We start from the raw sequence: 21,988 nt of genomic DNA, 5'->3' as shown, positions 1-21,988 counted from the left end.
CACTGGGGTCCAGAGAGCTGCCCAGCAGGAGTCCCCCAGGGCTTGAGCTCAGGGGCCTGGGCTGAGGCTCCTCCAACCAGCCCTGGAGGGAGGTGTGGTTAGAGAGGAGGAAACAGGTTTGGGTTTAGCCAGAAGCCACTCAACAACGGTTCAAGTCCAGGAATCATGAGATAAGAATGAAAATGCTGTTTAATGCACCATGTTCAGCACCTCACGGACCTCACATCACACAGACACACACACACACCAACCACCCCAGCTTCCTGAAGGTGTAATTGACAAAACTGTATATATTTACCACCTACAATGCGATGCTTTGCCACATTGCGAAACGATTAAATCAAGCTGACACACACATCCGTCACCTCACATACTTATGCTTTTGTAGTGAGAACATGGAAGATCTAATCTTAGCAATTTTCCAGTATACAATACATTTATTAACTGTAGACTCCATGTTGTACGATACATCTCCAGAGTTCATACTTACCGATTTCACTCAAAGGCCAGTAGCTTCCTCCCGAGCGGTGAGTGCATCATGTCATGGCTTCTGACAGGCCCCCAGGCCCTCTCCCAGCCCAGCATCCCCCACCCTCTCCCAACATCTCAGGACCCCGTGCTTTGGTGTTGAGGGAGCAGTGGCAGTCAGGAGGGACTGAGCACCTATGCTGGGCGGCCAGGGCCAGGCTCTTTTGCTGGTGCTGCCAGAGACACCTCAGGTCACCCAAGAGTCTCAGGTTCCTCTCCTTCCTCCAGAGGTAGGGCTGGAAATGCTGCTGGCTCTGCTCACTTTCCAGGGCTGGATTGAGGTTGGTGTTGGGAGATAATGCATGTCAAAGAGTTGTTTTCTTCATCTGTAAAAAAGTAGTAACACACACAATCTAAAATTTATTATCTTGACTTTTTTTTTTTTTGAGAGTCTTGCTCTGTCGCCAGGCTGGAGTGCAGTGTGGCTTGATCTCAGCTCACTGAAACCTCCGACTCCCTGGTTCAATCAATTCTCTCCTGCCTCAGCCTCCTGAGTAGCTGGGATTACAGGCGCACCACCACGACAAGCTAATTTTTGTATTTTTAGTAGAGATGGGGTTTCACCATGTTGGCCAGGCTGGTCTCGATCTCCTGACCTCATGATCCACCCGACTGGGCCTCCCAAAGTGCTGGGATCACAGGTGTGAGCCACCGCGCCTGGCCCATCTTGACCATTTTTAGGTACACAGTTCAGTGGCATTTAACTACATTCACAATGTCATGCAACCATCACCACCATCCATTTCTAGATTTTTATTTTTTGAGAGTCTTGCTCTGTTGCCCAGGCTGGAGTGCAGTGGCGCAATCTCAGCTCATGGCAATCTCTTTCTCCTGGGTTCAAGCGATTCTCCTGTCTCAGCCTCCTGAGTAGCTGGGATTACAGGCGCCCACCACCATGCCAGCTAATTTTTGTATTATTAGTAGAGATGGGGTTTCAGCATGTTGGTCAGGCTGGTCTCGAACTCCTGACCTCATGATCCGTCTGCCTCGGCCTCCCAAAGTGCTGGGTTTACAGACATGAGCCACTGCAACTGACTTTTTCTTTTTTTTTTTTGAGACGGAGTCACACTCTGTTGCCCAGGCTGGAGTGCAATGGCATGTCTGGATCTTTTTCATCTTGCAAAACTCAAATTCTGTCCCCATTCAACATTAACTTCCCATTCCTCTCTCCCCCAGCCCCTGGCACCCACCATGCTAGTTCCCATCTCTATATTTGGCTGCTCTGGGTACCTCCTATGGGTGGGACCATATACTACTTGTCCTTTGAAAGTCCTTTTTAAACTGGAAAGTGCTGCATGTATAATACCTTCAGGGGCTTATTATTATTATTATTATTATTATTTTGAGATGGAGTTTCACTCTGCTGCCCAGGCTGGAGTGCAATGGTGCTATCTCAGCTCACTGTGGCCTCTGCCTCCTGGGTTCAAGCAATTCTCCTGCTTCAGCCTCCCAGGCAGCTGGTCTACAGGGGCCTGCCATCATGCTAAATTTTTGTATTTCTAGTAGAGACGGGGTTTCACCATGTTGATCAGGCTGGTCCCGAACTCCTGATCTCAGGCGATCAGCCCACCTCAGCCTCCCAAAGAGCTGGGATTACAGGCGTGAGCCATCGCGCCCGGCCGATTATCATTATTATTATTATTACCAGCTGACCCAGTTAGTGTGGCCTGGAAAATGTCAACCATCATAAAATCAATGAATCCTTGATACTGAGCTTCAACTGCCACTCTTCAAATTTTGCACTGCAACTCAGAGGGTATAAAATTAATTCCAATGGCTGCAACCAGCATTTTGTTAAAGTGAGGGAGCCCAGAGCTGACTCCAGCTGGAGAGCGAGCTGTTCAACGGGAGGGATGGTGAGGGTTCCTGGAATGTTGCTTCAGTTACCTGAATGAGTAGATATGCTCTGGGTAACGATGGAAGATCTACTTCTTGCTGGAAGTTTGGATGGAAAATCTTTTGGAAAGTGCTGTCCTGGAACACCTGGCCCAGCTGTCAAATCCCCTCTGGCATTTCCCCAGCGGCTGATCTGCTGTCATGTCTGAAGCCACCCTTTGCCTTAGGTCTTCCGTATCCCTATCCACGCCCCTGGGTGTGTCCCTGGGGGCAGTGCCATCCGATGGCTTGTCCAGTGCTGTGAGGCTCTCCCCAGCTTCCCTCAAGTTGAGTTTCATCCTGGAGCTGGGCCATCTCACATATCCCCTTGGCATCTGCCAGCCATGGTTGTGGGATGCTATAACAGACAGAGAGACAAACAGAAGACTTCACGTTATCTCATGGAGATCACGAGAGCCATAGTGAGCTCAGGCTCCATGGACTGATGCTCAGATCCCAGTGTCCCACAAACACTGAGAGTCCCCTCAGCGCCAAAGGCTGCATCCCAGACAGCTCCCGATCCTCGGGGAGATGGGCAAGGTGCTGAGCAGTAATGGCATGTGGACACCCTAAGAAACACTGATGCAGGTACAGGGGAAGCCTCTGGGAGGCCCCAATCCAGTCTAGCTTCTCCCCTGTTGGGAGCCTTGGTCCACTGCTGCCCCTGCCTCTGGCTCCTCTCACCTTCAGGGCTGGAGCAGCACCTGCCCTGGGGGTCTGGGCTGAAGCTGCTCCCTCCCCAGCACCCCCCTTGAGTGTGACACTCATCACTGCCTGGGACTCAGAAACTGTAGTTCTCCCAAGGACAGCCCCAGGTCTTGGGAGAGGAAGGGACTGTTTTAAATAGTGCCCCCAGCTGCTCCCTTTCAGGCCCTGCCTGACCCTGTACCTGCCATGGCCTCTCAACAGAGGCAGCCTCAGATCACATCCTTCTGTGGCGGGAAATCTGGGTCTGGCTGGATCCTGGGGACCCTGCAGGGCTGGGCTGGGCCGGGTCTCTCCAGCAGGTGCAGCTGCAGCTCTGACTACCCAAGCTCACCTCACCCCTTCCTGGACTGAGATGTGTCCAGGCCTGGGCAGAGGAGGCTGGGTCCTGCTGTCCTGCTCAGTGCCCTCCATTTTTAGGGTCCCTGGTGCCTCTGCAGCGTTCTCTGGGTCCTGCCTGGCTGTCCTCTCTCAGAGCACAAGTGACTGCCCCATCCAGTCACCTCTGCCCTGCTCCTGTGTTTGTGGGTGTCCCCCATTCTGGCCTCCTGCTGGTCAGTCCCCTGCCCAGTCTCTATGCCCCAGGCCTCAAAGACTCCGCCTGCACCACCAAGGATCCCTCTCTCTCAGGCTGTCTCCAGAGGAAATACAGGACCATTTTCCTCAGGACCCAGAAGTGAAGGCTCCAGAAACTCTCACGTTTTCAGGGTCACTGGAAGTGGTCTCTGTTATTTTGGCAGCATCAAAATATTCTTCCAAGCCCAGAAGTCTTGAGGTTTCCTTGGACGTGAGGATGATGATGTACCTACCATTACTTACGGCCAGGGTGATGTTTAATTTTATGTGTCAACTTGGCAGGGCCACGGTGCCAGATATTTGGTCAAACATTATTCTGATGTTTCTGTGGCATTATTTTGTGGGTGGGATTAACATTTAAATTTTACATTTCATAAATTTGTGAAAATTAAACAACAGTCTTTTTTTTGAGACAGGGTCTCACTCTGTTGCCCAGGCTGGAATGTAATGGTGCAATCACAGCTCACTGCAGCCTCAACCTCCAGGGCTCAAGGAATCCCTCTCACCTCAGCCTCCCAAAGGGCTGGGATTTAAGTTACCAATTTCCCTCTATGTGCTGATTTATCTGTATCCTACAAATTTTTATGTGGTGGTCTCATCATTGTTCAGTTTAAAATGTTACCTAATTTTGTTTTTTGAGTTCTCCAACTGTTGGCTTATTTAGCAGTTTCTTTTCCCTCTTCCTTTTTTTTCCCTCTCTCTCTCCTTCCTTTTCCTTCTTTCTCTCCTTCCTTCCCTCCTTTCTGTTTTAGAGACAGGGTCTTGCTCTGTCAGCCAAGCTGGAGTGCAGTGGTGCAATCAGAGCTGACTGCAGCCTCCAACTCAAGCGATCTTCCCACTTCAGCCTCCCAAGTAGCTGGAACTAGAGGAACATGCCACCACACCTGGCTAAATTTTGTTAAATGTTTTGTTAAGAGAGAGGGTCTTGCTATGTTGCTCAGGCTGGTCTCAAGCTCCTGAACTCAAGTGATCCTCCCGACTTGGCCTCCTGAAGTGCTGGGATTACAGGCGTGAGCCACCATGCCTGCCTGGCAGCGTATTTCTTAATTTCCAAATATATGAAGATGTTCTAGTTATATATTTGGTTTTGGGGGATATTTTGTGGGTTTTCTTTTTTTTTTTTTTTTGAGACAGTCTCACTGTCACCCAGGCTGGAGTGCAGTAGTGTAATCATGGCTCACTGCAGTCTCCAACTCCTAGGCTCAAGTGATCCTCCTGCCTCAGCCTCCTGAGTAGCTAGGACTACAGGCACATGCCACCACACCCAGCTACTTTCTCTTTTATAAAGATAGGGTCTCACTGTGTTGCCCAGGCTGGACTCAAACTTCTGGCTTCAAATGATCCTCTCGCTTTGGCCTCCTAAAGTTCTGGGATTACAGGGATGAGTCACTGTGTGCCCGGCCATATATTTGTTATTGATTTCTAGTTTAACTGTATGTGTTTAGGGCGCACACTCTGAATAATTTCAATTATTTGTAATTTGCCTTATGGAGACTTGTTTTGTAAATCAATATATAGTAACTTTTTGTCAATGATTCTTGTCTGTTTTTATCTTTGAAGAGAATATGTACTCTGCAACCCTTGAATGCAGTGTTCTATATATAACTCCATTAGGTACTCATTATTGTCTTTCAATCTTCTATTTATTTTTGTTTTTTAGGGTTTGTCTGCTGCGAAGGAATCATCTCCCTCAGGGACTGTGAATTTATCTGTCTCTGTAGCTCAGCAGTTTTTGGTTTCATATTTTTTGAAACTACATTATTAGATACATACAAATTTAAAACTGCTACTCTGGCTGGCGGCTTACGGCTGTAATCCTATCACTTTGGGAGGCCAAGGCAGAAGGATCACTTGAGCCCAGGAGTTTGAAACCAGCCTGGGGAACATGGTGAAACCCCATCTCTACAAAAAAATTAAAAACTAGCTGGGCATGGTGGCTTGCACCTGTAGTCCCAGCTCCCTGGGAGGCTGAGGTGGGAGGATCATCTGAGCCCAGGAGGTCTAGGCCGCAATGAACTGTGATCACACCACTGCACTCCGGCCTGGGCAACAGAGTGAGACCCTGTTTCAAAAGAAAACCAAAAAACACCATTACCTCCCTGATGTTCCCTGATGAGGTTTTTGTTTGTTTGTTTTTGAGACTGAGTTTCACTCTTGTCACCCAGGCTGGAGTGCAATGGCAGAATCTCGGCTCACTGCAACCTCCTCCTCCCAGGTTCAAGTGATTCTCCTGCCTCAGCCTCCAGAGTAGCTGGGATTACAGGCGCATACCACCATACCCGACTAATTACTGTATTTTTAGTAGAGACAGAGTTTCACCATGTTGGCCAGGCTGTTCTTGAACTCCTGACCTCAGGTGATCCACTTGCCTCGGCCTCCCAAAGTGCTGGGATTACAGATGTGAGCCACTGCATTCAGCCGAAATAAAACTTTTATTGGCATAAAATAGCCCTATTTATTCCAGATGACACCTTTTACCTTAAAGTTTCTTTTGTCTGGTATCTATATAACTACACCAGTTTTGAGTAGGAATTTCACGGTATCTTTTTCCATCTGTTTACTTTCAGAGCCATTCTCTATCCTAGCCCACCATTGCTGCACACGGGAGCTCTTCTCTAAAAGACTTACATGTGCCCTTATCATGCAAGAGTCATGTCTGTTCTCCCTGCATTTCCAACAGTTTAGTCGCATCTCTATGATGGGATTTCTAGGCCTTTTCTGTGCTGTATCTGGGGCTGGGATAGCACTGCCGGGTGCCCCTCCCCCCATGCTTCCAGGGTACATGTGCAATGTCTGTTATAGACCATGTCAGAGAGCCATCCTGTGGGTCCCAGAAACCCAACTCAAATGGCCTCAGACAAGGAGGGAGTTACCGCCTGGCATAACTGGGAATCTGGACGTGGGGCACCTAGGGTCACACGATCCCAGAGCCCTGCTTCCATTCCTGTGGGTTTCTCCCTGCCCTTTCCTCCAGTTGGCTGGATTTACTCATGGGAAGCCTTATCAGACCAAAATCCAAGGGGACAGAGAGGCCTTCTCCATCCAGGCAGAGGGGCCCATCCCTGAGGACCAGGACCAGGGCCGGGGCCTGTCTGCCTTCCCTGGGGCACAGAGAAGGGAGGGAGTGGTGAAGCCCTCAGGCCTAGGACAGGCAGCTGACCACCACCCTCCCCTCCCCACCATCCAGGCCAGGGACAATCTAAGAACCAACTAGCAATCCAGCAAGGGGACACATTCAGCAGAACCCTGGAAGGTGCCCCAGGAACCAGGCCCAAGGCCTCTGATGTCAGGGCTCACAGAAACCCAGGGGTCTACCCACCTGTGCAAGCAGTGTGACAAAGACTCTCTCCTTGAAAAAACTTGAGCCAGGCCCCTCTAAGCCTTCTCAACTAGGCTTTGACCTTGAGCTTCAGTGCCCAGCTTAATTGCATCTGCACTGCACAGTTTTAGCAAGATTCCTGCTAAGTGGGTTTAGCCATAGTCACCTACCCTCAACATCTGATCACCTTCCCTATCTGATCAAATTCCCAATCCCCCAGGTGACATCTGATCACCCTGGCCTGCCTTCTGAGGAATCCCCACTTGCCCATGCTATATTCGCATGGAGCCCAGTCTCATACCGAGGTCTCTTCTCCACTGCAGTAGTCCTGATGAAATCTGTTTTGACCCTTTTGCTACTGTCCAGTTCTAGTTTTCTTTTTTCTTTTTTTTTGAGACAGAGTCCTGCTCTGTCACCCAGGCTGGAGTGCAGTGGCGCAATCTCGACTCACTGCAACCTCCGCCTCCCAGGTTCAAGCAATTCTCCCGCCTCAGCTTTCCAAGTCGCTGGGATTACAGGTACCCATGGCCACACCCAGCTACTTTTTTTGTATTTTTAGTAGAGACAGAGTTTTGCCATGTTGGCCAGGCTGGTCTTGAACTCCTGGCCTCAGGTGATCCACCTGCTTCAGCTTCCCAAAGTGCTGGGATCACAGGCGTGAGCCACCGCGCCCAGCCCGAGCTCTGATTTTCTATAACAAGTTGGGAAGGTGCTCGGTGGGACGGTTCAGCCCACAGCAGAGAAGTCTATTCAGAATCTCTTCCTTCTTGCAGGTCACAACTGAGCTGCCCTCCTGAGAACAGAGACAGCTTCCAGGCAGGGGGCCCTACTGTGTGCCCAGCAGGTGCCTAGGGCCACCATTTAAGAGGGTGCTCACTCTCAGGTGCTGACCCTGTACTCACACAGGTGCCTGCTCCCCTCACTCTGGTCCTGGGCAGGCCCAGCACCTCTGCATCTGTCTTATGGCCTCCAACCGAACAGGCCTGTAATGAGTGATGGCTGTCGCTTCCTTTCTGCCACCCGGGTATCTCACAATTTTTTTTTAGCCAATTCTGACCCCAAATCATATGAAGAAGGGGACTGTGGGAAACTTAGTTCTAGTTTAGCCAGGTGGACACACAGGGCAAAACCACTCCAGCCCACCTTTGTCATTGTGGCATTTCTGCACACTTCCTCTAACCAGATTAACCTCCAAATAAAGCCACTAGCAACATCATGCTTCTGCCGAACATGATGAAACTAGGCTCATATAACCCGAACAAGCTAACCCTCCCACAAAAGGACTCAGGTCTATAGATCACTTCATCCATCTTCAGGTCATGTTTATTACTCTCCCAGCTGATACACACACACCCCCACCCCCACCCCCCCCCCACACCTTTGATATTCTATAACTTAGATATCAAAATAGGTTACCAGCCAGGTGAGGTGGCTCATGCCTATAATCCCAGCACTTTGGGAGGCCAAGGTGGGCAGATCTCTTGAGCCCAGGAGTTCAAGACCAGCCTGGGCAACATGGTGAAACTTTGTCTCTACAAAAAATACAAAAATTAACCAGGCGTGGTGGCCTGAACCTGTAGCCCCAGCTACTTGGGAGGCTGAGGTGGAAGAATCACCTGAGCCCAGGAGCTCGAGGCTGCAGTGAGCTATGATGGTGCCACTGCACTCCAGCTTGGGCGACAGAGCAACACTGTCTCATTAAAAAAAACCCAAAAAACATACGTATGTATGTATGTACATATATATGTGTATGTGTGTGTGTATATATAAAATAAAAAATATATAAATGTTCATATAAAATAAAAAATTTAAAACTAGGTCACTTACTAACATAAGAATGTATTAATCACAGGGAAATGAGGAGAAAGTGTTACTAGTGTTACGACAAATGCAAATACAGTCATATCAAAACAAAGAAGAAACATTTTCATTCTGAGAGTCCTCCTTTCTGTCACTCTCACGTGGCCGCAGCTGGTGCTGACTGTTTCCACTACCCATTGTGTATTCTCTGTGCCCTCAGCAGATACCTTGGTGTCACCTGTTTGGCGGGGTGACTCAAACCTTTATTCCTGAAGGTCTGGGCCATTCACGCTCCTGCCTGAATTACGTGGCTGTAGTTTGCAGTAACTTACCAGAGGACATGAAGGGACCCCGAGGCTCTCAGTGTTCCAGACATACCCTCCCTTCATCCCTCTCTGTGTAGCAGTGCCCCAATACCCTGATAGTTTGGCTCGATCCCCCGATGTCTATTGTTCTCTGGCATAAGGAGCCCAGAGTGGCCGGGCGGGCAGCCTCTTGTGGAATTGGTCGAAGGTTTCCTCTCTTGGGAATTAAAGCCTGTAAAGCAGCAGAGCCCATAGCTGTGTGGACGGGAAGCACCTTCTGTTTGCTGACTTCCAGAGCCATGAATCCTGGCTAGGGGTGAGGTGATGCCACATAATGGCTTTCTGGTTGCATTTTAGTGATTGATTTCTAGCATCGTTGCATTGTACTACAAAAGCATAACCTGTATTTCAGCCCTTTGATTTTTTTTTTTTTGAGACGGAGTGTTGCTCACCCACCCTGGCTGAAGTGCAGTGGTGTGGTCTCAGCTCACTGTAACCTCTACCTCTTGGGTTCAAGCAATTCTCCTGCCTCAGCCTCACAAGTAGCTGGGATTATAGGCATGCAACACCACACCCGGCTAATTTTTGTACTTTTAGTAGAGATGGGGTTTTGCCATGTTGCCCAGGCTGGTCTCGAACTCCTGAGCTCAAAGTGATCTGCATGCCTTGGTCTCCCAAACTGCTGGGATTACAGGTGTGAGCCACTGCACCCAGCCAGCCCTTTGATATTTGGGGACACATTCTTTTTTTGTTTTGAGATGGAGTCTTGTTCTGTCACCCAGGCTGGAGTGCAGTGGCACAATCTCAGCTCACTGCAACCTCTGCCTCCCATGTTCAAGTGATTCTCCCGCCTCAGCCTCCCAAGTAACTGGGATTACAGGTGTGCACCACCACGCTGGGGTATATAGATATAGATATAGATATCTAGATATCTATATATCTAGAGATGGGGTTTCACCATGTTGGCCAGGCTGGTCTCGAACTCCTGACCTCAAGGGATCCGCCTGCCCCGCCTCGGCCTCCCAAAGTGCTAGGACTACAGGCGTGAGCCACTGAGCCCAGCAAGGTACATGTTCTTTATAGCCTGGCATATGTGCGCTTTTGTTCCATATCTTCTTGAAAACAATATGTCCTGCACTCGGAGCATGCTCTGCTCCGTGGATGGCATAAGGCTGTCTACTGTCTTCCTCAAACCTTCTCTAGCCTTTCTCACTCATGGCCCAATTATTCCACTAATTACAGAGATGTGTAAGAATCTGGGAGCAACTCTACATCTATAGGCATCCCACAGCTGGAACGGGTCTCCCCTTGACAGGTCTGGCCTTCAGGCCTGCAGAATGGTTGAGGCAAAAGGAAGAAAAAGACACTGAGCCCCAAGCAGAGATGTGGGGGTCCTCCTCCCCCAGCTCAGCCTGGGCCAGTCTCACAGCACCCCCTGGTGGCCTCCTGCTGCAGGTCACACACTTACACCCTCAAGGACTGCACTGGAGCTTCAGACAAGGAGAGCACTGTTCCAGGCCCTGTTCCTGCTGGATGGGTCAGGTCTCTTCCTCTCCCTCCCTGTGACTCCCCTTTCTCCACCGACTACAAGGAAATGGGCTCCTGCCAGCCTTCTCATTGTCTGAGAACGTGAAATGACAAGGTCTCCTGTTGAGATCTTGAATTACTCCAAGCGCTTCCCACTTCACTTCTATGAACTGAGCTTCCCTCAACATTTCTGCTGACCCCATCCACGAAACAGGGAAGAAACCCAAGGGCAGGCTGAGCCTCAGCCATTGTGAGGATCTATCTGAGGCCTGGGGGGTCCTGTCAAGAGCTAGGTTGTGGAGCACATGGGCTCAGGGAAAATCATAGCTGGGGTGCTTGCAAAATCATTGTTTTTAGGAAATAACGTAAATACGCCAGGCGTTAAGGCAACATGAAAATATAACAGTGAGAAGCAAGAAGAAAATCGTTATGGTTGGACCCTATTTTCTCCTTTTCCACTAACCAAAGGGCTAGCTCAAACCCCAAATTTGGCCTTCTTCCCTGGTTCAGCTGCACCTGACACCCAGAATACAGCACAGGGCTGGGGAGGGGTGTGGAGGGGGAGCAGGCCCTCTGCTTCCCATGTTAGAGTAGCTAACATGGGAACAGGACTCCCCCAAACCTCCAGCCCAGGCTCCTTCTGTGGCTATGCAAGGGGTGTTTCCCAAGGCACGTCCTTCCCTCCAGCAGAAGGCATGTTCAGGGAACACAGGAACTCAATGGGGCTGGAGCATGGAGGGTCTAGAGACGGGGAGCCAGATCAGGAAGGGCCTGCAGGCTAGCCTTGACATTTTGGTTTACATGGGACTCAATGGGGGTGTTTGAGGAAGGGAATGACCCCATCAGGCTAGCAGGGTAGAAAGCACTCTGGCTGCCAAAATCAGAACAAATACAAGGGCAGGCAAGTCAGGACACTGTGCACTGGGCCAGCAGAGGGATGGCAGCAGCCTCAGGTAAGGCAGAGTAATCAGAGAGGAGGTGGCATCCAGTGATATCAAGGAGCAAGACTTGCGGGGGCTCCGTGAATTAGAAGGTAGAGGAGGAGTGGGTTTTTTATTCCAGGCTTAAGAGGAGGAAAGGACAAGAAGTAGAGAGGGCTGAGAAGCACCATCAGTATGCATAACAGGCAAGAGAAAGTCACTTGTTCACACAGCAAGTGCTACTGGGAGGCCTACTCCACAGCCTCTTCAGGGGCAGAGCCCACCCCTCCAGGGCCCAGTCTGCATAGTGGGAAAGGAAGATGGGCAGAGAGAGGCTGATATTGGGCACCTCTGGCGCAGGCCACTGATAGAAGGGAGAGGCTTCAAGCTTTAAGATAAGACTTCCAGCCAGGTGGCTCACACCTGTAATCCCAGCACTTTGGGAGCCTGAGGCAGTCAGATCACCTGAGGTCAGGAGTTTGAGACCAGCCTGGCCAACATGGTGAAACCCTGTATCTATTAAAAATACACACAGACAAAATTAGCTGGCGTGATGGCACGCACCTGTAATCCCAGCTACTCGGGAGGCTGAGGCAGGAGAATTCCTTGAACCCGGGAGGTGGAGGTTGCAGTGAGCCACAATTGCGTCACTGCACTCCAGCCTGGCAACAGAGCGAGGCTTCATCTCAAAAAAAGAAAAAAAAAGAAATTATTCCTGAAGAAACACAGGTATCAGACTTGTTAGAAAAAGACCTTAAAACAAAACCGTCTTAAATATGCTCAGTTAAGGGAAAACATGGACAAAGAACTAAAGGAAATCAGCAAAATTATACATTAATAAAATGAGAATATCAATATAGAGATATAAAAATAACCTAAACAAAAATTCTAGAGCTGACAAATACAATAACTAAATTGAAAAATTCAGTAGAAGAAGTCAATGGAAGGTTCAAGCAGGTAGAAGAGAGAATGAACAAACTTGAAGAAAGTACATTTGAAATTACCTTGTCTGAGGAGCAAACAGAAAAGAGCAAACAGGCTGGGCGCGGTGGCTCATACCTGTAATCCCAGCACTCTGGGAGTGCTGAGGCGGGCAGATCACCTGAGGTCAGAAGTTCGAGACCAGCCTGGCCAACATGGTGAAATCCCTTCTCTACTAAAAATACAAAAATTAGGCCAGGCACAGTGGCTCACGCCTGTAATCCAGGCACTTTGGGAGGCCGAGGCAGGAGAATCACAAGGTCAAGAGATCCGAGACCATCCTGGTGAACATGGTAAAACTCCACCTCTATTAAAAATATAAAAATTAGCTGGGCACGATGTCGCGCGCCTGTAGTCCCAGCCACCCGGGAGGCTGAGGCAGGAGAACTGCTTGAACCTAGGAGGCAGAGGTTGCAGTGAGCCAAGATTGCACCACTGCACTCCAGCTTGGCGACAGAGCGAGACTCCATCTCAAAAAAAAAACAAAACAAAAACAGAAACAAAAAAATTAGCCGGGCGTGGTAGCACATGCCTGTAATCCCAGCTACTCTGGAGGCTGAAGCAGGAGAATCACTTGAACCTGGGAGGCGGAGGTTGCAGTGAGCTGAGATGCTGCCACTGCACTCCAGCCTGGGCGACAGAGCAAGACTCTGTCTCAAAAAAAAAAGAAAAGAGCAAACAAAGGTGAAGGCATCCTAAGGGACTACGGGACACCATGAAGAGGACCAAGATACACATTATGAATTCAGCAAAGGAGAAGATAGAGGAAGGAACAGAGATTATTTGCAAAAATGGCCAAAAACTATCCCAAATTGGAGAAAGACATGAAACTACAAATCAAAGCAGCTCAATGAACTCCAATAGAATTAACCAAAAAAAGATCCACAACAGGACACATTATCATCAAACTGACAAGTGACAAAAAGTCTTGAAAGCAGCAGCCAAAAAAAAAAAAAGTTGGCTGGGTGTGGTGGCTCACACCTGTAATCCCAGCACTTTGGGAGATCAAGGGAGGTGGATCACCTGAGATCAGGAGCTCAAGACCAGCCTGGTCAACATGGCAAAACCCCATCTCTACTAAAAATACAAAAAATTAACCAGGTGTTGTGGCAAGTGCCTGTAATCCCAGCTACTCGGGAGGCTGAGGCAGGAGAATTGCTTGAACCCGGGAGACAGAGATAGCAGTAAGCCGAGATCGCACCACTACACTCCAGCATGGGCAACAGAGTGAAACGCCGTCTAAAAAAAAAGGTGCTTGTCATGTACATGAATTCCTCAATGAGATTGTTAATTGATTTCTCAGCAGAAACTATGGAGTCCAGAAGGGAGTGGGGTGATAGATTTAGCATGCTGGCGGAAAAAAAACCAAACCTGTTAACTGCGAATTCTACACATGTAAAAAAGTGTCCTTTGGTTACTATTAAAAACAAACTAAGATCCCAGAAATAACAAGTGTTGGTGAGGATATGGAGAAATTGGAACCCTTGTGCACTGTTGCTGGCAATTTAAAATGGTGCAGCTACCATGAACAGTGTGGCAATTCCTCAAAAAATTAAAAACAGAATTATTATACGACGTAGCAATTCCATATCTTTGTATATAGCTGGCCCTCTATATCCAAGGGTTTTGTTGTTGTTGTTTTTTGCCCAGGCTGGAGTGCAGTTGCACGATCTCGGCTCACTGCAACCTCCGCCTCCCGTGTTCAAGAAATTCTTGTGCCTCAGCCTCCCGCATAGCTGGGATTACAGAAAGGCACCACCATGCCAGGCTAATTTGTATTTTCAGTAGAGATGGGGTTTCACCATGTTGTACAGGCTGTCCTGACCTCAGGTGATCCACCCACCTCAGCCTCCCAAAGTGCTGGGATTACAGGCATGAGCCACCGCGCCCGGCCTGTATCCATGGGTTCTGCATGTTGATTCAACCAACTGTACATGGAAATTGTAGTTAGGCCTATGATAGACTGTGTCTGTTCTGAACATGTGCATACTTTTTTTTCTATCATTATTCCCTAAACAATACAGTATAACAACTATTTACACAGCAATTACATTGCACTGGGTATTACAAGTAATCTAGAGATGATTTAAAGTATACAAGAGGATGTACACAGATTATACGCAAATACCACCTGATTTTAAATCAAGGACTTGAGTATCTGTGGATTATGGTATCCTCAGTGTGTCCTAGAACCAGTCCCCTGTAGATACTGAGGGATGACTGTATACATAAAATAATTGAAAGCAGGGTCTTGAAAAGATATTTATACACCCATGTTCACAGCAGTCTTATTCATGGTAGGAAAAACATGGAAACAGGCTGGGCGCAGTGGCTCACACCAGTCATCCCAGCACTCTGGGACGCCGAGGCAGGTGGATCACTTGAGGTCAGGAATTCAAGACCAGCCTGGCCAACATGGTGAAACTCTGTCTCTACCAAAAAAAAAAAAAAAAAAAAAAAAAAAAAATCAACAAAAATTAGCCCAGCATGGTGGTGCATGCCTGCGTAATCCCAGCTACTCGGGAAGCTGAAGCAGAAGAATCACTTGAACCCAGGAGGTGGAGGTTGCAGTGAGCGGAGATCGCACCACTGCACTCCAGCCTGGGCAACAGAGTGAGAATCTGTCTCCAAAAAAAACCACACACACACACACACACACACACACACACACACTCACACAATAAGGAAACAATCAGTGTTCATCGATGAATAAATGGATAAGCCAAATGTGGCATATACATACAATGGAATACTATTCAGCCTTAACAAGCAAAAAAAAGTTCAGATGCTACAATATGGATGACCCTTAGGGATATTATGCTAGATGCAATAAGCCAGTTACACACAAAAAATACTGTATGATTCCACTTATACAAGGTACTTAGCATAGTCAAAATCAAAGAGACAGAAAGTAAAATGGTGGTCTCCAGGGGAGGGGTGGAGAGGGGATTGGAAGTTATTGTTTAATAGGTATCTATTTTTTGTTTTATGAGATGAAGGGTTATGCAGATAGATGGTAGTGATGGTTTACAACATTTTAAATATCTTTAATATCACTGGGCTGTACACTTGAAAACAGTTAAGGCTGGGTGAGGTGGCTCACGCCTGTGATCCCAGTACTTTGGGAGGCCAAGGTGGGAGGATCACTTGAACCCAGAAGTTCCAGACCGGCCTGAGAAACATGGTCAGACTTCATCTCTACAAAAATAAAAAAGTTAGCTGGTTATGGTGGCATGTGCCTGTAGTCTCAGCTACTCAGGAGGCTGAAGCGGGAGAATCCCTTGAACCCGGGAGGCAGGGGTTGCAGTGAGCCGAGATCATGCTACTGCACTCCAGCCTGGATGACAGATCGAAGCTCCATCTCAACAACAACAAAAAGGTTTGGCTCCTATCCTGCCTTCTCTGGAAAGCCATTCCTCATCATCTTACAAAGTACTCTAACCTGGTGATACATTGCAGGAGTTTGTTGGTTGTTATAAGCTATACATGGCCTTGTGATGTTTCTGTGATTCTCGCCTTACCCTGTTATGTAAATCCAGGAGTCACTCTTGATTCCAATTCCATCCAATCCATTTACTTCAGTTTTATGCTCACGCAGGATTTCCTGGGAAGAAAATTAGAGGATTTGGTTTTGAGATCATCTTAATTTTTAAATTTTACGATAAGACACAGATACCAAAAAAAAAAAAAAAAACCCACACAAAACATGAGAACTGGCCGGGCCGTGGTGGCTCACACCTGAATCTGTCTCTACTAAAAATACAAAAATTAGCTGGGCTTGGTGGCAGGTGCCTGTAATCCCAGCTACTTGGGAGGCTAAGGCAGGAGAATCACTTGAACCCGGGAGGTGGAGGTTGCAGTGAGCCGAGACAGCACCACTGCACTCCAGCCTGGGCAACAGAGCAAGACTCCATCCCAAAAAACCAAAAACCAAAACAAACAAAAAAACCCATGAACTATAAGGAGATAATTATTATTATTACTGTTATCATTACTATTATTATTTTCTAGAGATAGGGTCTCACTCTGTTGCCTCCAGCTGGAGTGCAGTGGCACAATCATAGCTCATTTGCAGTCTTGAACTCCTGGACTCCTGTCAGTGTTAGGATTACAGGCATGAGCCCCTGCACCCGACCTAAGGAGAAAATTATAAATAAAATGTGTTAATTATAATTCATAGCTTTATGAATTATAAGGAGAGCTTATAATCGTAACTACCACTCAAGGTCAAAAAGTAGACTGGCTGTGGTGGCCTATACCTAGAATCCCAGCACTTTGGGAGGCTGAGGTGGGAGGATTGCTTGAGGCCAGGAGTTCGAGACCAGCCTGAGCAACATAGCAAGACACAGACACTGCCTCTACAAAAAAAAAATCCCAACAATTATCTGGGTATGGTGGCATGCAGCTGTGGTTCCAGCTACTTAGGAGGTTGAGGTGGGAGGATCGCTTGAGCCCAGGAGTTTGAGGCTGCAGTGAGCTATGATGGCGCCACTGCATTCCAGTCTGGGCAACAGAGCATGACTGTATCTTCCAAAAAGAAAATGAAAAGAACTCTTTTCCAGCCACTACAGAAACTTCCCTTTTGTCCTGTCTCAAATACAATGACCTTCCTCCTGCTTAAAGTACCCACAATTCTGACTTCGCAGAAACCACTTACTTGGCTTTCTTTAGTTTTATTACTATCCCTGACCATGATAGTTTTCTCCTGCACTTCTGTTGACTTTCACATGTCTTTTAAGACTCTTTGGCTGGGTACAGTGGCTTACACCTGTAATCCCAAAACTTTGGGAGGCTGAGGCAGGCGGATCACTCCTGACTTGAGGTCAGGAGTTCGAGACCAGCCTAGCCAATATGGTGAAACCCCCGTGTCTACAAAAATACAAAAATTAGCTGAGCAGGTGCCTGTAATCCCAGCTACCCAGGAGGCTGGGACGGGACAATTGCTTGAACCTGGGAGGTGGAGGTTGCAGTGAGCCAAGATTGGGCCATTGCCCTGCAGCCTTCGCGACAAAGCCAGACTCCATCTCAAAAAAAAAAAAAAAAAAGACTTTTCATCTAGAGGATCACCCTCAATTCCTTTCTTTTTACTTTATTTTATTTTACTATTTTTTGTAGACAGGATCTTGCTATGTTGCCCAGGCTGGTCTTGAACCCCTGGCCTCAAGCGATCCTTCTGCTTCAGCCTCACCCCTTTTTATTCTTAGTTTCATGATGAAGAACCCAAAAAGTTTGAACTGTAGAATTCTGCACAGTCCTGGATTTTGCTGATGGCTTACTTTCAGTGCAGTTCAACTTGTTCTCTGTCTTCTGTTTTTCCAGCAATTTAGCAACTGGATCTGTAAGCTCGGACAGATTCACATTTGATCCCTTTGGCAACACTATAGGTCATATTGTGACCTTTTCTCAGGAGGGATATAATGCATCTTTGTGACTTACACTGCAAGATAAAGTTTGTATAGGGCAGGCAAGATGAATGTTTAGATTCTTTCCCATTTTTTGCCTATTTTCAAGGTAATGAATTGGCTTCTTTTTTTTGAGACAGGGTCTTACTCTTGCTGCGCAGGCTGGAGTGCAGTGTTGCAATCACAGCTCACTGCAGCCTCAACTTCCCTGACCCAGCTGATCCTCCTGAGTAGCTGGGACTACAGGCATGCACCACCACGCCTGGCTAACTTTTTGTATTTTTAGTAGAGACAGGGTTTTGCCATGCTGCCCAGGCTGATCTCCAACTCGGAAAAACAAAACAAAACAAAACTTAAAGCTTAGCCTGGCATGGCAGCACACGTCTGTGGTCCCAGCTATTTGGGAGGCTGAGTGGGGAGGATCGCTTAAGCCCAGGAGGTCAAGGCAGCAACGAGCCATGATTGCACCACTGCACTCCAGCCTGGGCAACAGAGTGAGACCCTGACTCTGAAAAAAAAAAATAATGAAAGAAATGTTGCGAATGGAAATGACAAGTGGTGGCAGGAATTGGGCACTCTATGAGACAATAAACATCCTGGATTGGAGAGTCAGGGACAGCCTCTTAGAAGAAACAGGCTTTATGCCGAGTTGAGTTAACCAGGAGGGATGAAGGGAAGAGGCTCCCAACAGAGGGACCAGTCCGTGCACAGAGCTCCCAGAACCTGCCAAGGCCTCCGCAGTCCAGATAGTTTTCTTTTTTTTTGAGAGACAGAGTCTCACTCTGTAGCCCAGGCTGGAGTGCAGTGGCGTTCTTGGCTCACTGCAACCTCTGTCTCCCGGGTTCAAGTGATTCTCCTGCCTCAGCCTCCCGAGTAGCCGGAATTACAGGCGTCCGCCACCTCGCCCAGCTAATTTTTGTATTTTTAGTAGAGACAGGGTTTCACTATCTGTTGACCAGGCTGGTCTCAAACACCTGACACCTCAGGTGATCCACCCATCACGGCCTCCCAGTGCTGGGATTACAGGCGTGAGCCACCGCACCTGACCTAGACTGTTGTTGAAGCCTGTTTTCCTCTTCTCTTTCCTCAGTTCATTTCTTTTCTTTTACACCCTCCCCAGATCATTGCTCTGCCCATCCAAAGGCTGTGGCTGGCACAGAACGGAACAGAACCCCCTAGCCTCAAGTTCCAAACCCACATTCTCCAACAGCCAGCTCTCAGATGGGAAGCTTCAAAGCCTTGGGACAGCCTGGCTGAGGCTCTCCAGCCTGGGCGCTGCCTCCAATTCCTGCCCCGGAAAACAGGCATCTCCTCTGGCCACCTCCCAAAGAAGCCTGTCTGGAAGCCTCAGGCACCTGCTCCTGGAAGCCTGTACTCTTCACCTTTGCAACAAAGGGCCTGTCCACCCAGTCCTGCTGAGCACACCCCTATTTTCCCGAGCTCTGAATTGTCCTTTGCCCACGCTGGGACGACATCTCAGAGCCTTCTGTCTGCTGCAGACTTGGCTCAACCCAAAGCACTCCATGAAATTGGGGTGTGGCATCTGCCTCAAGGAGCATTTCTACAACCTCTGCTGCCTCTACTGCAAATGAAAACTCCACCTCTGGATGCCGAATTAGAACTGCACGATTGTAAGGAAAAAAAGGGGGGTGGGCGTGGTGGCTCATACCTGTAATCCTAGCACTTTGGGAGGCTGAGGCAGGCAGGTCACTTGAGGCCAGGAGTTCGAGGTCAGCCTGGTCAACATGGTGAAACCCCGTCCCTACTAAAAATACAAAAAATTAGCCAGGCACAGTGGCTCACACCTGTAATCCCAGCACTCTGGGAGGCCCACACAGCCAGATCACCTGAGGTCAGGAGTCTAAAACCAGCCTGGCCACCACGGTGAAACCCTGTCTCTACTAAAAAATGCAAAAGTTGGCCAGGCACCGTGGCTCACGCCTGTAATTCCAGCACTTTGGGAGACCGAGGCAGGTGGATCACAAGGTCAAGAGATGGGGCCAATCATGGCCAACATGGTGAAACCTCGTCTCTACTACAAATACAAAAATTAGCCAGATGTGGTGGCACGCACCTGTAGTCCCAGCTACTGGGGAGGCCGAGGCAGGGGAATTGCTTGAACCTGGGAGGTGAAGGTTGCAGTGAGCCGAGATCGTGCCACTGAACTTCAGCCTGAGCGACAGAGCGAGACGTCATCTCAAAAAAAAAAAGTAAAAGTTAGCTGGGCATGGTGGTGGCACACATCTTAATCTCAGCTACTTGGGAGGCTGAGGCAGAAACATCACCTGAGCCTGGGAAGTCGAGGCTGCAGTGAACTGAGATCATACCACTGTACTCCAGCCTGGGTAACAGGAGTGAGACCCCATTTCAAAAAAAAAAAAAAACAGGCCGAGCACAGTGGCTCATGCATGCCTGTAATCCCAGCTACTCAGGAGGCTGAAGCAGAAGAATCACTTGAACCCAGGAGGCCGAGGCTGTAGTGAGATAGCGCTACCGCACTCCAGCCTTGGCAACACAGTGAAACTCCGTCTCAAAAAGACAGAAAAAGAAAACCACAATTTGGGTGGGTAGATATTTGGTTCCGTGAACTGTCCGGGTATGGACAGCCCTCCCATTGGGTTGGATGGGATGTTGATCTCAGATAGCACAAGCCCATCCCAGTGTGCCACCTGCCAGGGTCTCCTTCCTGATCCAGCCCAGGGCAGGCAGAGGGCACTCACTTGATCTAATAGCTGGCAGATTCCAGGTAGGATGCAGGCTCGTTGGCCACAGACCACATCACCACGGCGGGGTGATTCTTGTCTCTGCGCACTGGTTCCTCCATCACCCACAGGTAGTGATGCATAGACACGTTGTTGAACAGCTGTCAGCGGGCCAGGAGGCAAGGGACAGAGGGTCACGGTGTGGCCCGTGGGCTGGCCAGGTAGAGCAGGTGCGCGGCAGGGACTCACGGCAGCACCAGGCCCACAGCGGGACACTCACCGATGACCACAATCCCATACTGGTCACACATCTGCAGCATCTCCTCCGCGTAGGGATAGTGGCTGGCGCGGAAGGTGTTGGCACCAAGCCAGCGAAGCAGGTTGAAGTCGTTCACCAGCAGCAGACAGTCGAAGTCCTTCCCTCGGATCTAGGGGACAGCAGAGCCGAGTGACCCCTGTCCCTGTCGAAGCTGCACTTCCTCCGAGAGCCAGGACCCTGGAGAGCCACCCCATGAGCCCCCTCTCTCCAGCCCAACCACCGGCTCCACTGGGGGGACGTTTGGAGCCATTTGCCTCATTGCCCTGAGCTGCCCTCAACTGCGGGACACAGGGAAGGTGAAAGTGGAAGGTGACCAGAAGCAGCCCCCACGAGGACCCAGGAGCCCCAACGCATGGCCGCATCCTCATGCTTGTTGATGCCGTGGAAATATAAAGGTTTCCCACTGATGAGGAACTGGCTCTCGGTGACAGCCACAGTGCAGATCCCCGTACGGCGTGTAGAAGTCAGAAAAAGGCCCCAGTGACATCTGTGCAGTCAGCAGCACCTACAACAGCTGAAGCGCCAGGTGTGAGCACCTCGACAGCCTGAGCCCCATCTGGCCTGCCCTACCCTACAGCAGGAAGATCCCTCATGCACCCCAGCAGTCGCCTCTGGGCCTGCAGAGAAGCAGCAATCAGAGGCTCTGCCCTTCCCTGGCTGACCCTGGGACCTGCCCTTCAAAATCGGGCCTTCTCCTTGACCAGACGAGATGGCGCATGCCTGGAATCCCCACGCTTTGGGAGGCTAAAGCAGGAGGATCACTTGAGTCCAGGAGTTCAAGACCAGCCTGCGCAACAGAGTGAGACCCCAACTCTGTAAAAAAGGTTTTTGTTTTTTTTTTTGAGACAGTCTCACTGTGTCGCCCAGGATGGAGTGCAGTGGCATGATCTCAACTCACTGCAACCTCTGCCTCCTAGGTTCAAGCAATTATCCTGCCTCAGCCTCCCAAGTAGCTGGGATTATAGGCGTGCACCACCATGCCCAGCAAATGTTCATATTTTAGTAGAAATGGGGTTTCAGTACGTTGGC

At 49.1% G+C, this 21,988-nt stretch overlaps 1 protein-coding gene across 15 annotated transcripts in view; it reads right to left on the bottom strand.

Moving 5' to 3' along the window:
- Nucleotides 1-417: 417 nt before the first annotated feature.
- The window catches only part of LOC129022991 (aspartate-rich protein 1-like), a 70,060-nt gene continuing 48,489 nt past the window's right edge, over nucleotides 418-21,988 (bottom strand). Inside the window, exons 16-24 of one of the 15 annotated variants that reach the window (XM_063662899.1) lie at nucleotides 20,921-21,473; nucleotides 20,659-20,801; nucleotides 20,013-20,134; nucleotides 19,608-19,703; nucleotides 16,562-16,671; nucleotides 16,058-16,140; nucleotides 12,120-12,240; nucleotides 2,416-2,761; nucleotides 418-854 (exon numbers count right to left, since the gene is read on the bottom strand). The gene's annotated coding sequence lies outside the window, so the exon portion shown is untranslated. Of the gene's footprint in view, nucleotides 855-2,415; nucleotides 2,762-12,119; nucleotides 12,241-15,562; nucleotides 15,735-16,057; nucleotides 16,141-16,561; nucleotides 16,672-19,607; nucleotides 19,704-20,012; nucleotides 20,135-20,658; nucleotides 20,802-20,920; nucleotides 21,474-21,988 lie in introns of those variants that run through there. The other 14 variants (XM_063662898.1, XM_063662902.1, XM_063662897.1 and 11 more) reach the window with 14 other exon arrangements.

The sequence above is a fragment of the Pongo pygmaeus genome, chromosome 23, assembly GCF_028885625.2.
Source record: "Pongo pygmaeus isolate AG05252 chromosome 23, NHGRI_mPonPyg2-v2.0_pri, whole genome shotgun sequence".
Taxonomy (NCBI): domain Eukaryota; kingdom Metazoa; phylum Chordata; class Mammalia; order Primates; family Hominidae; genus Pongo; species Pongo pygmaeus.
Note: the sequence above shows the minus strand (reverse complement) of the source record. Positions and strands in the feature narration are given on the sequence as shown.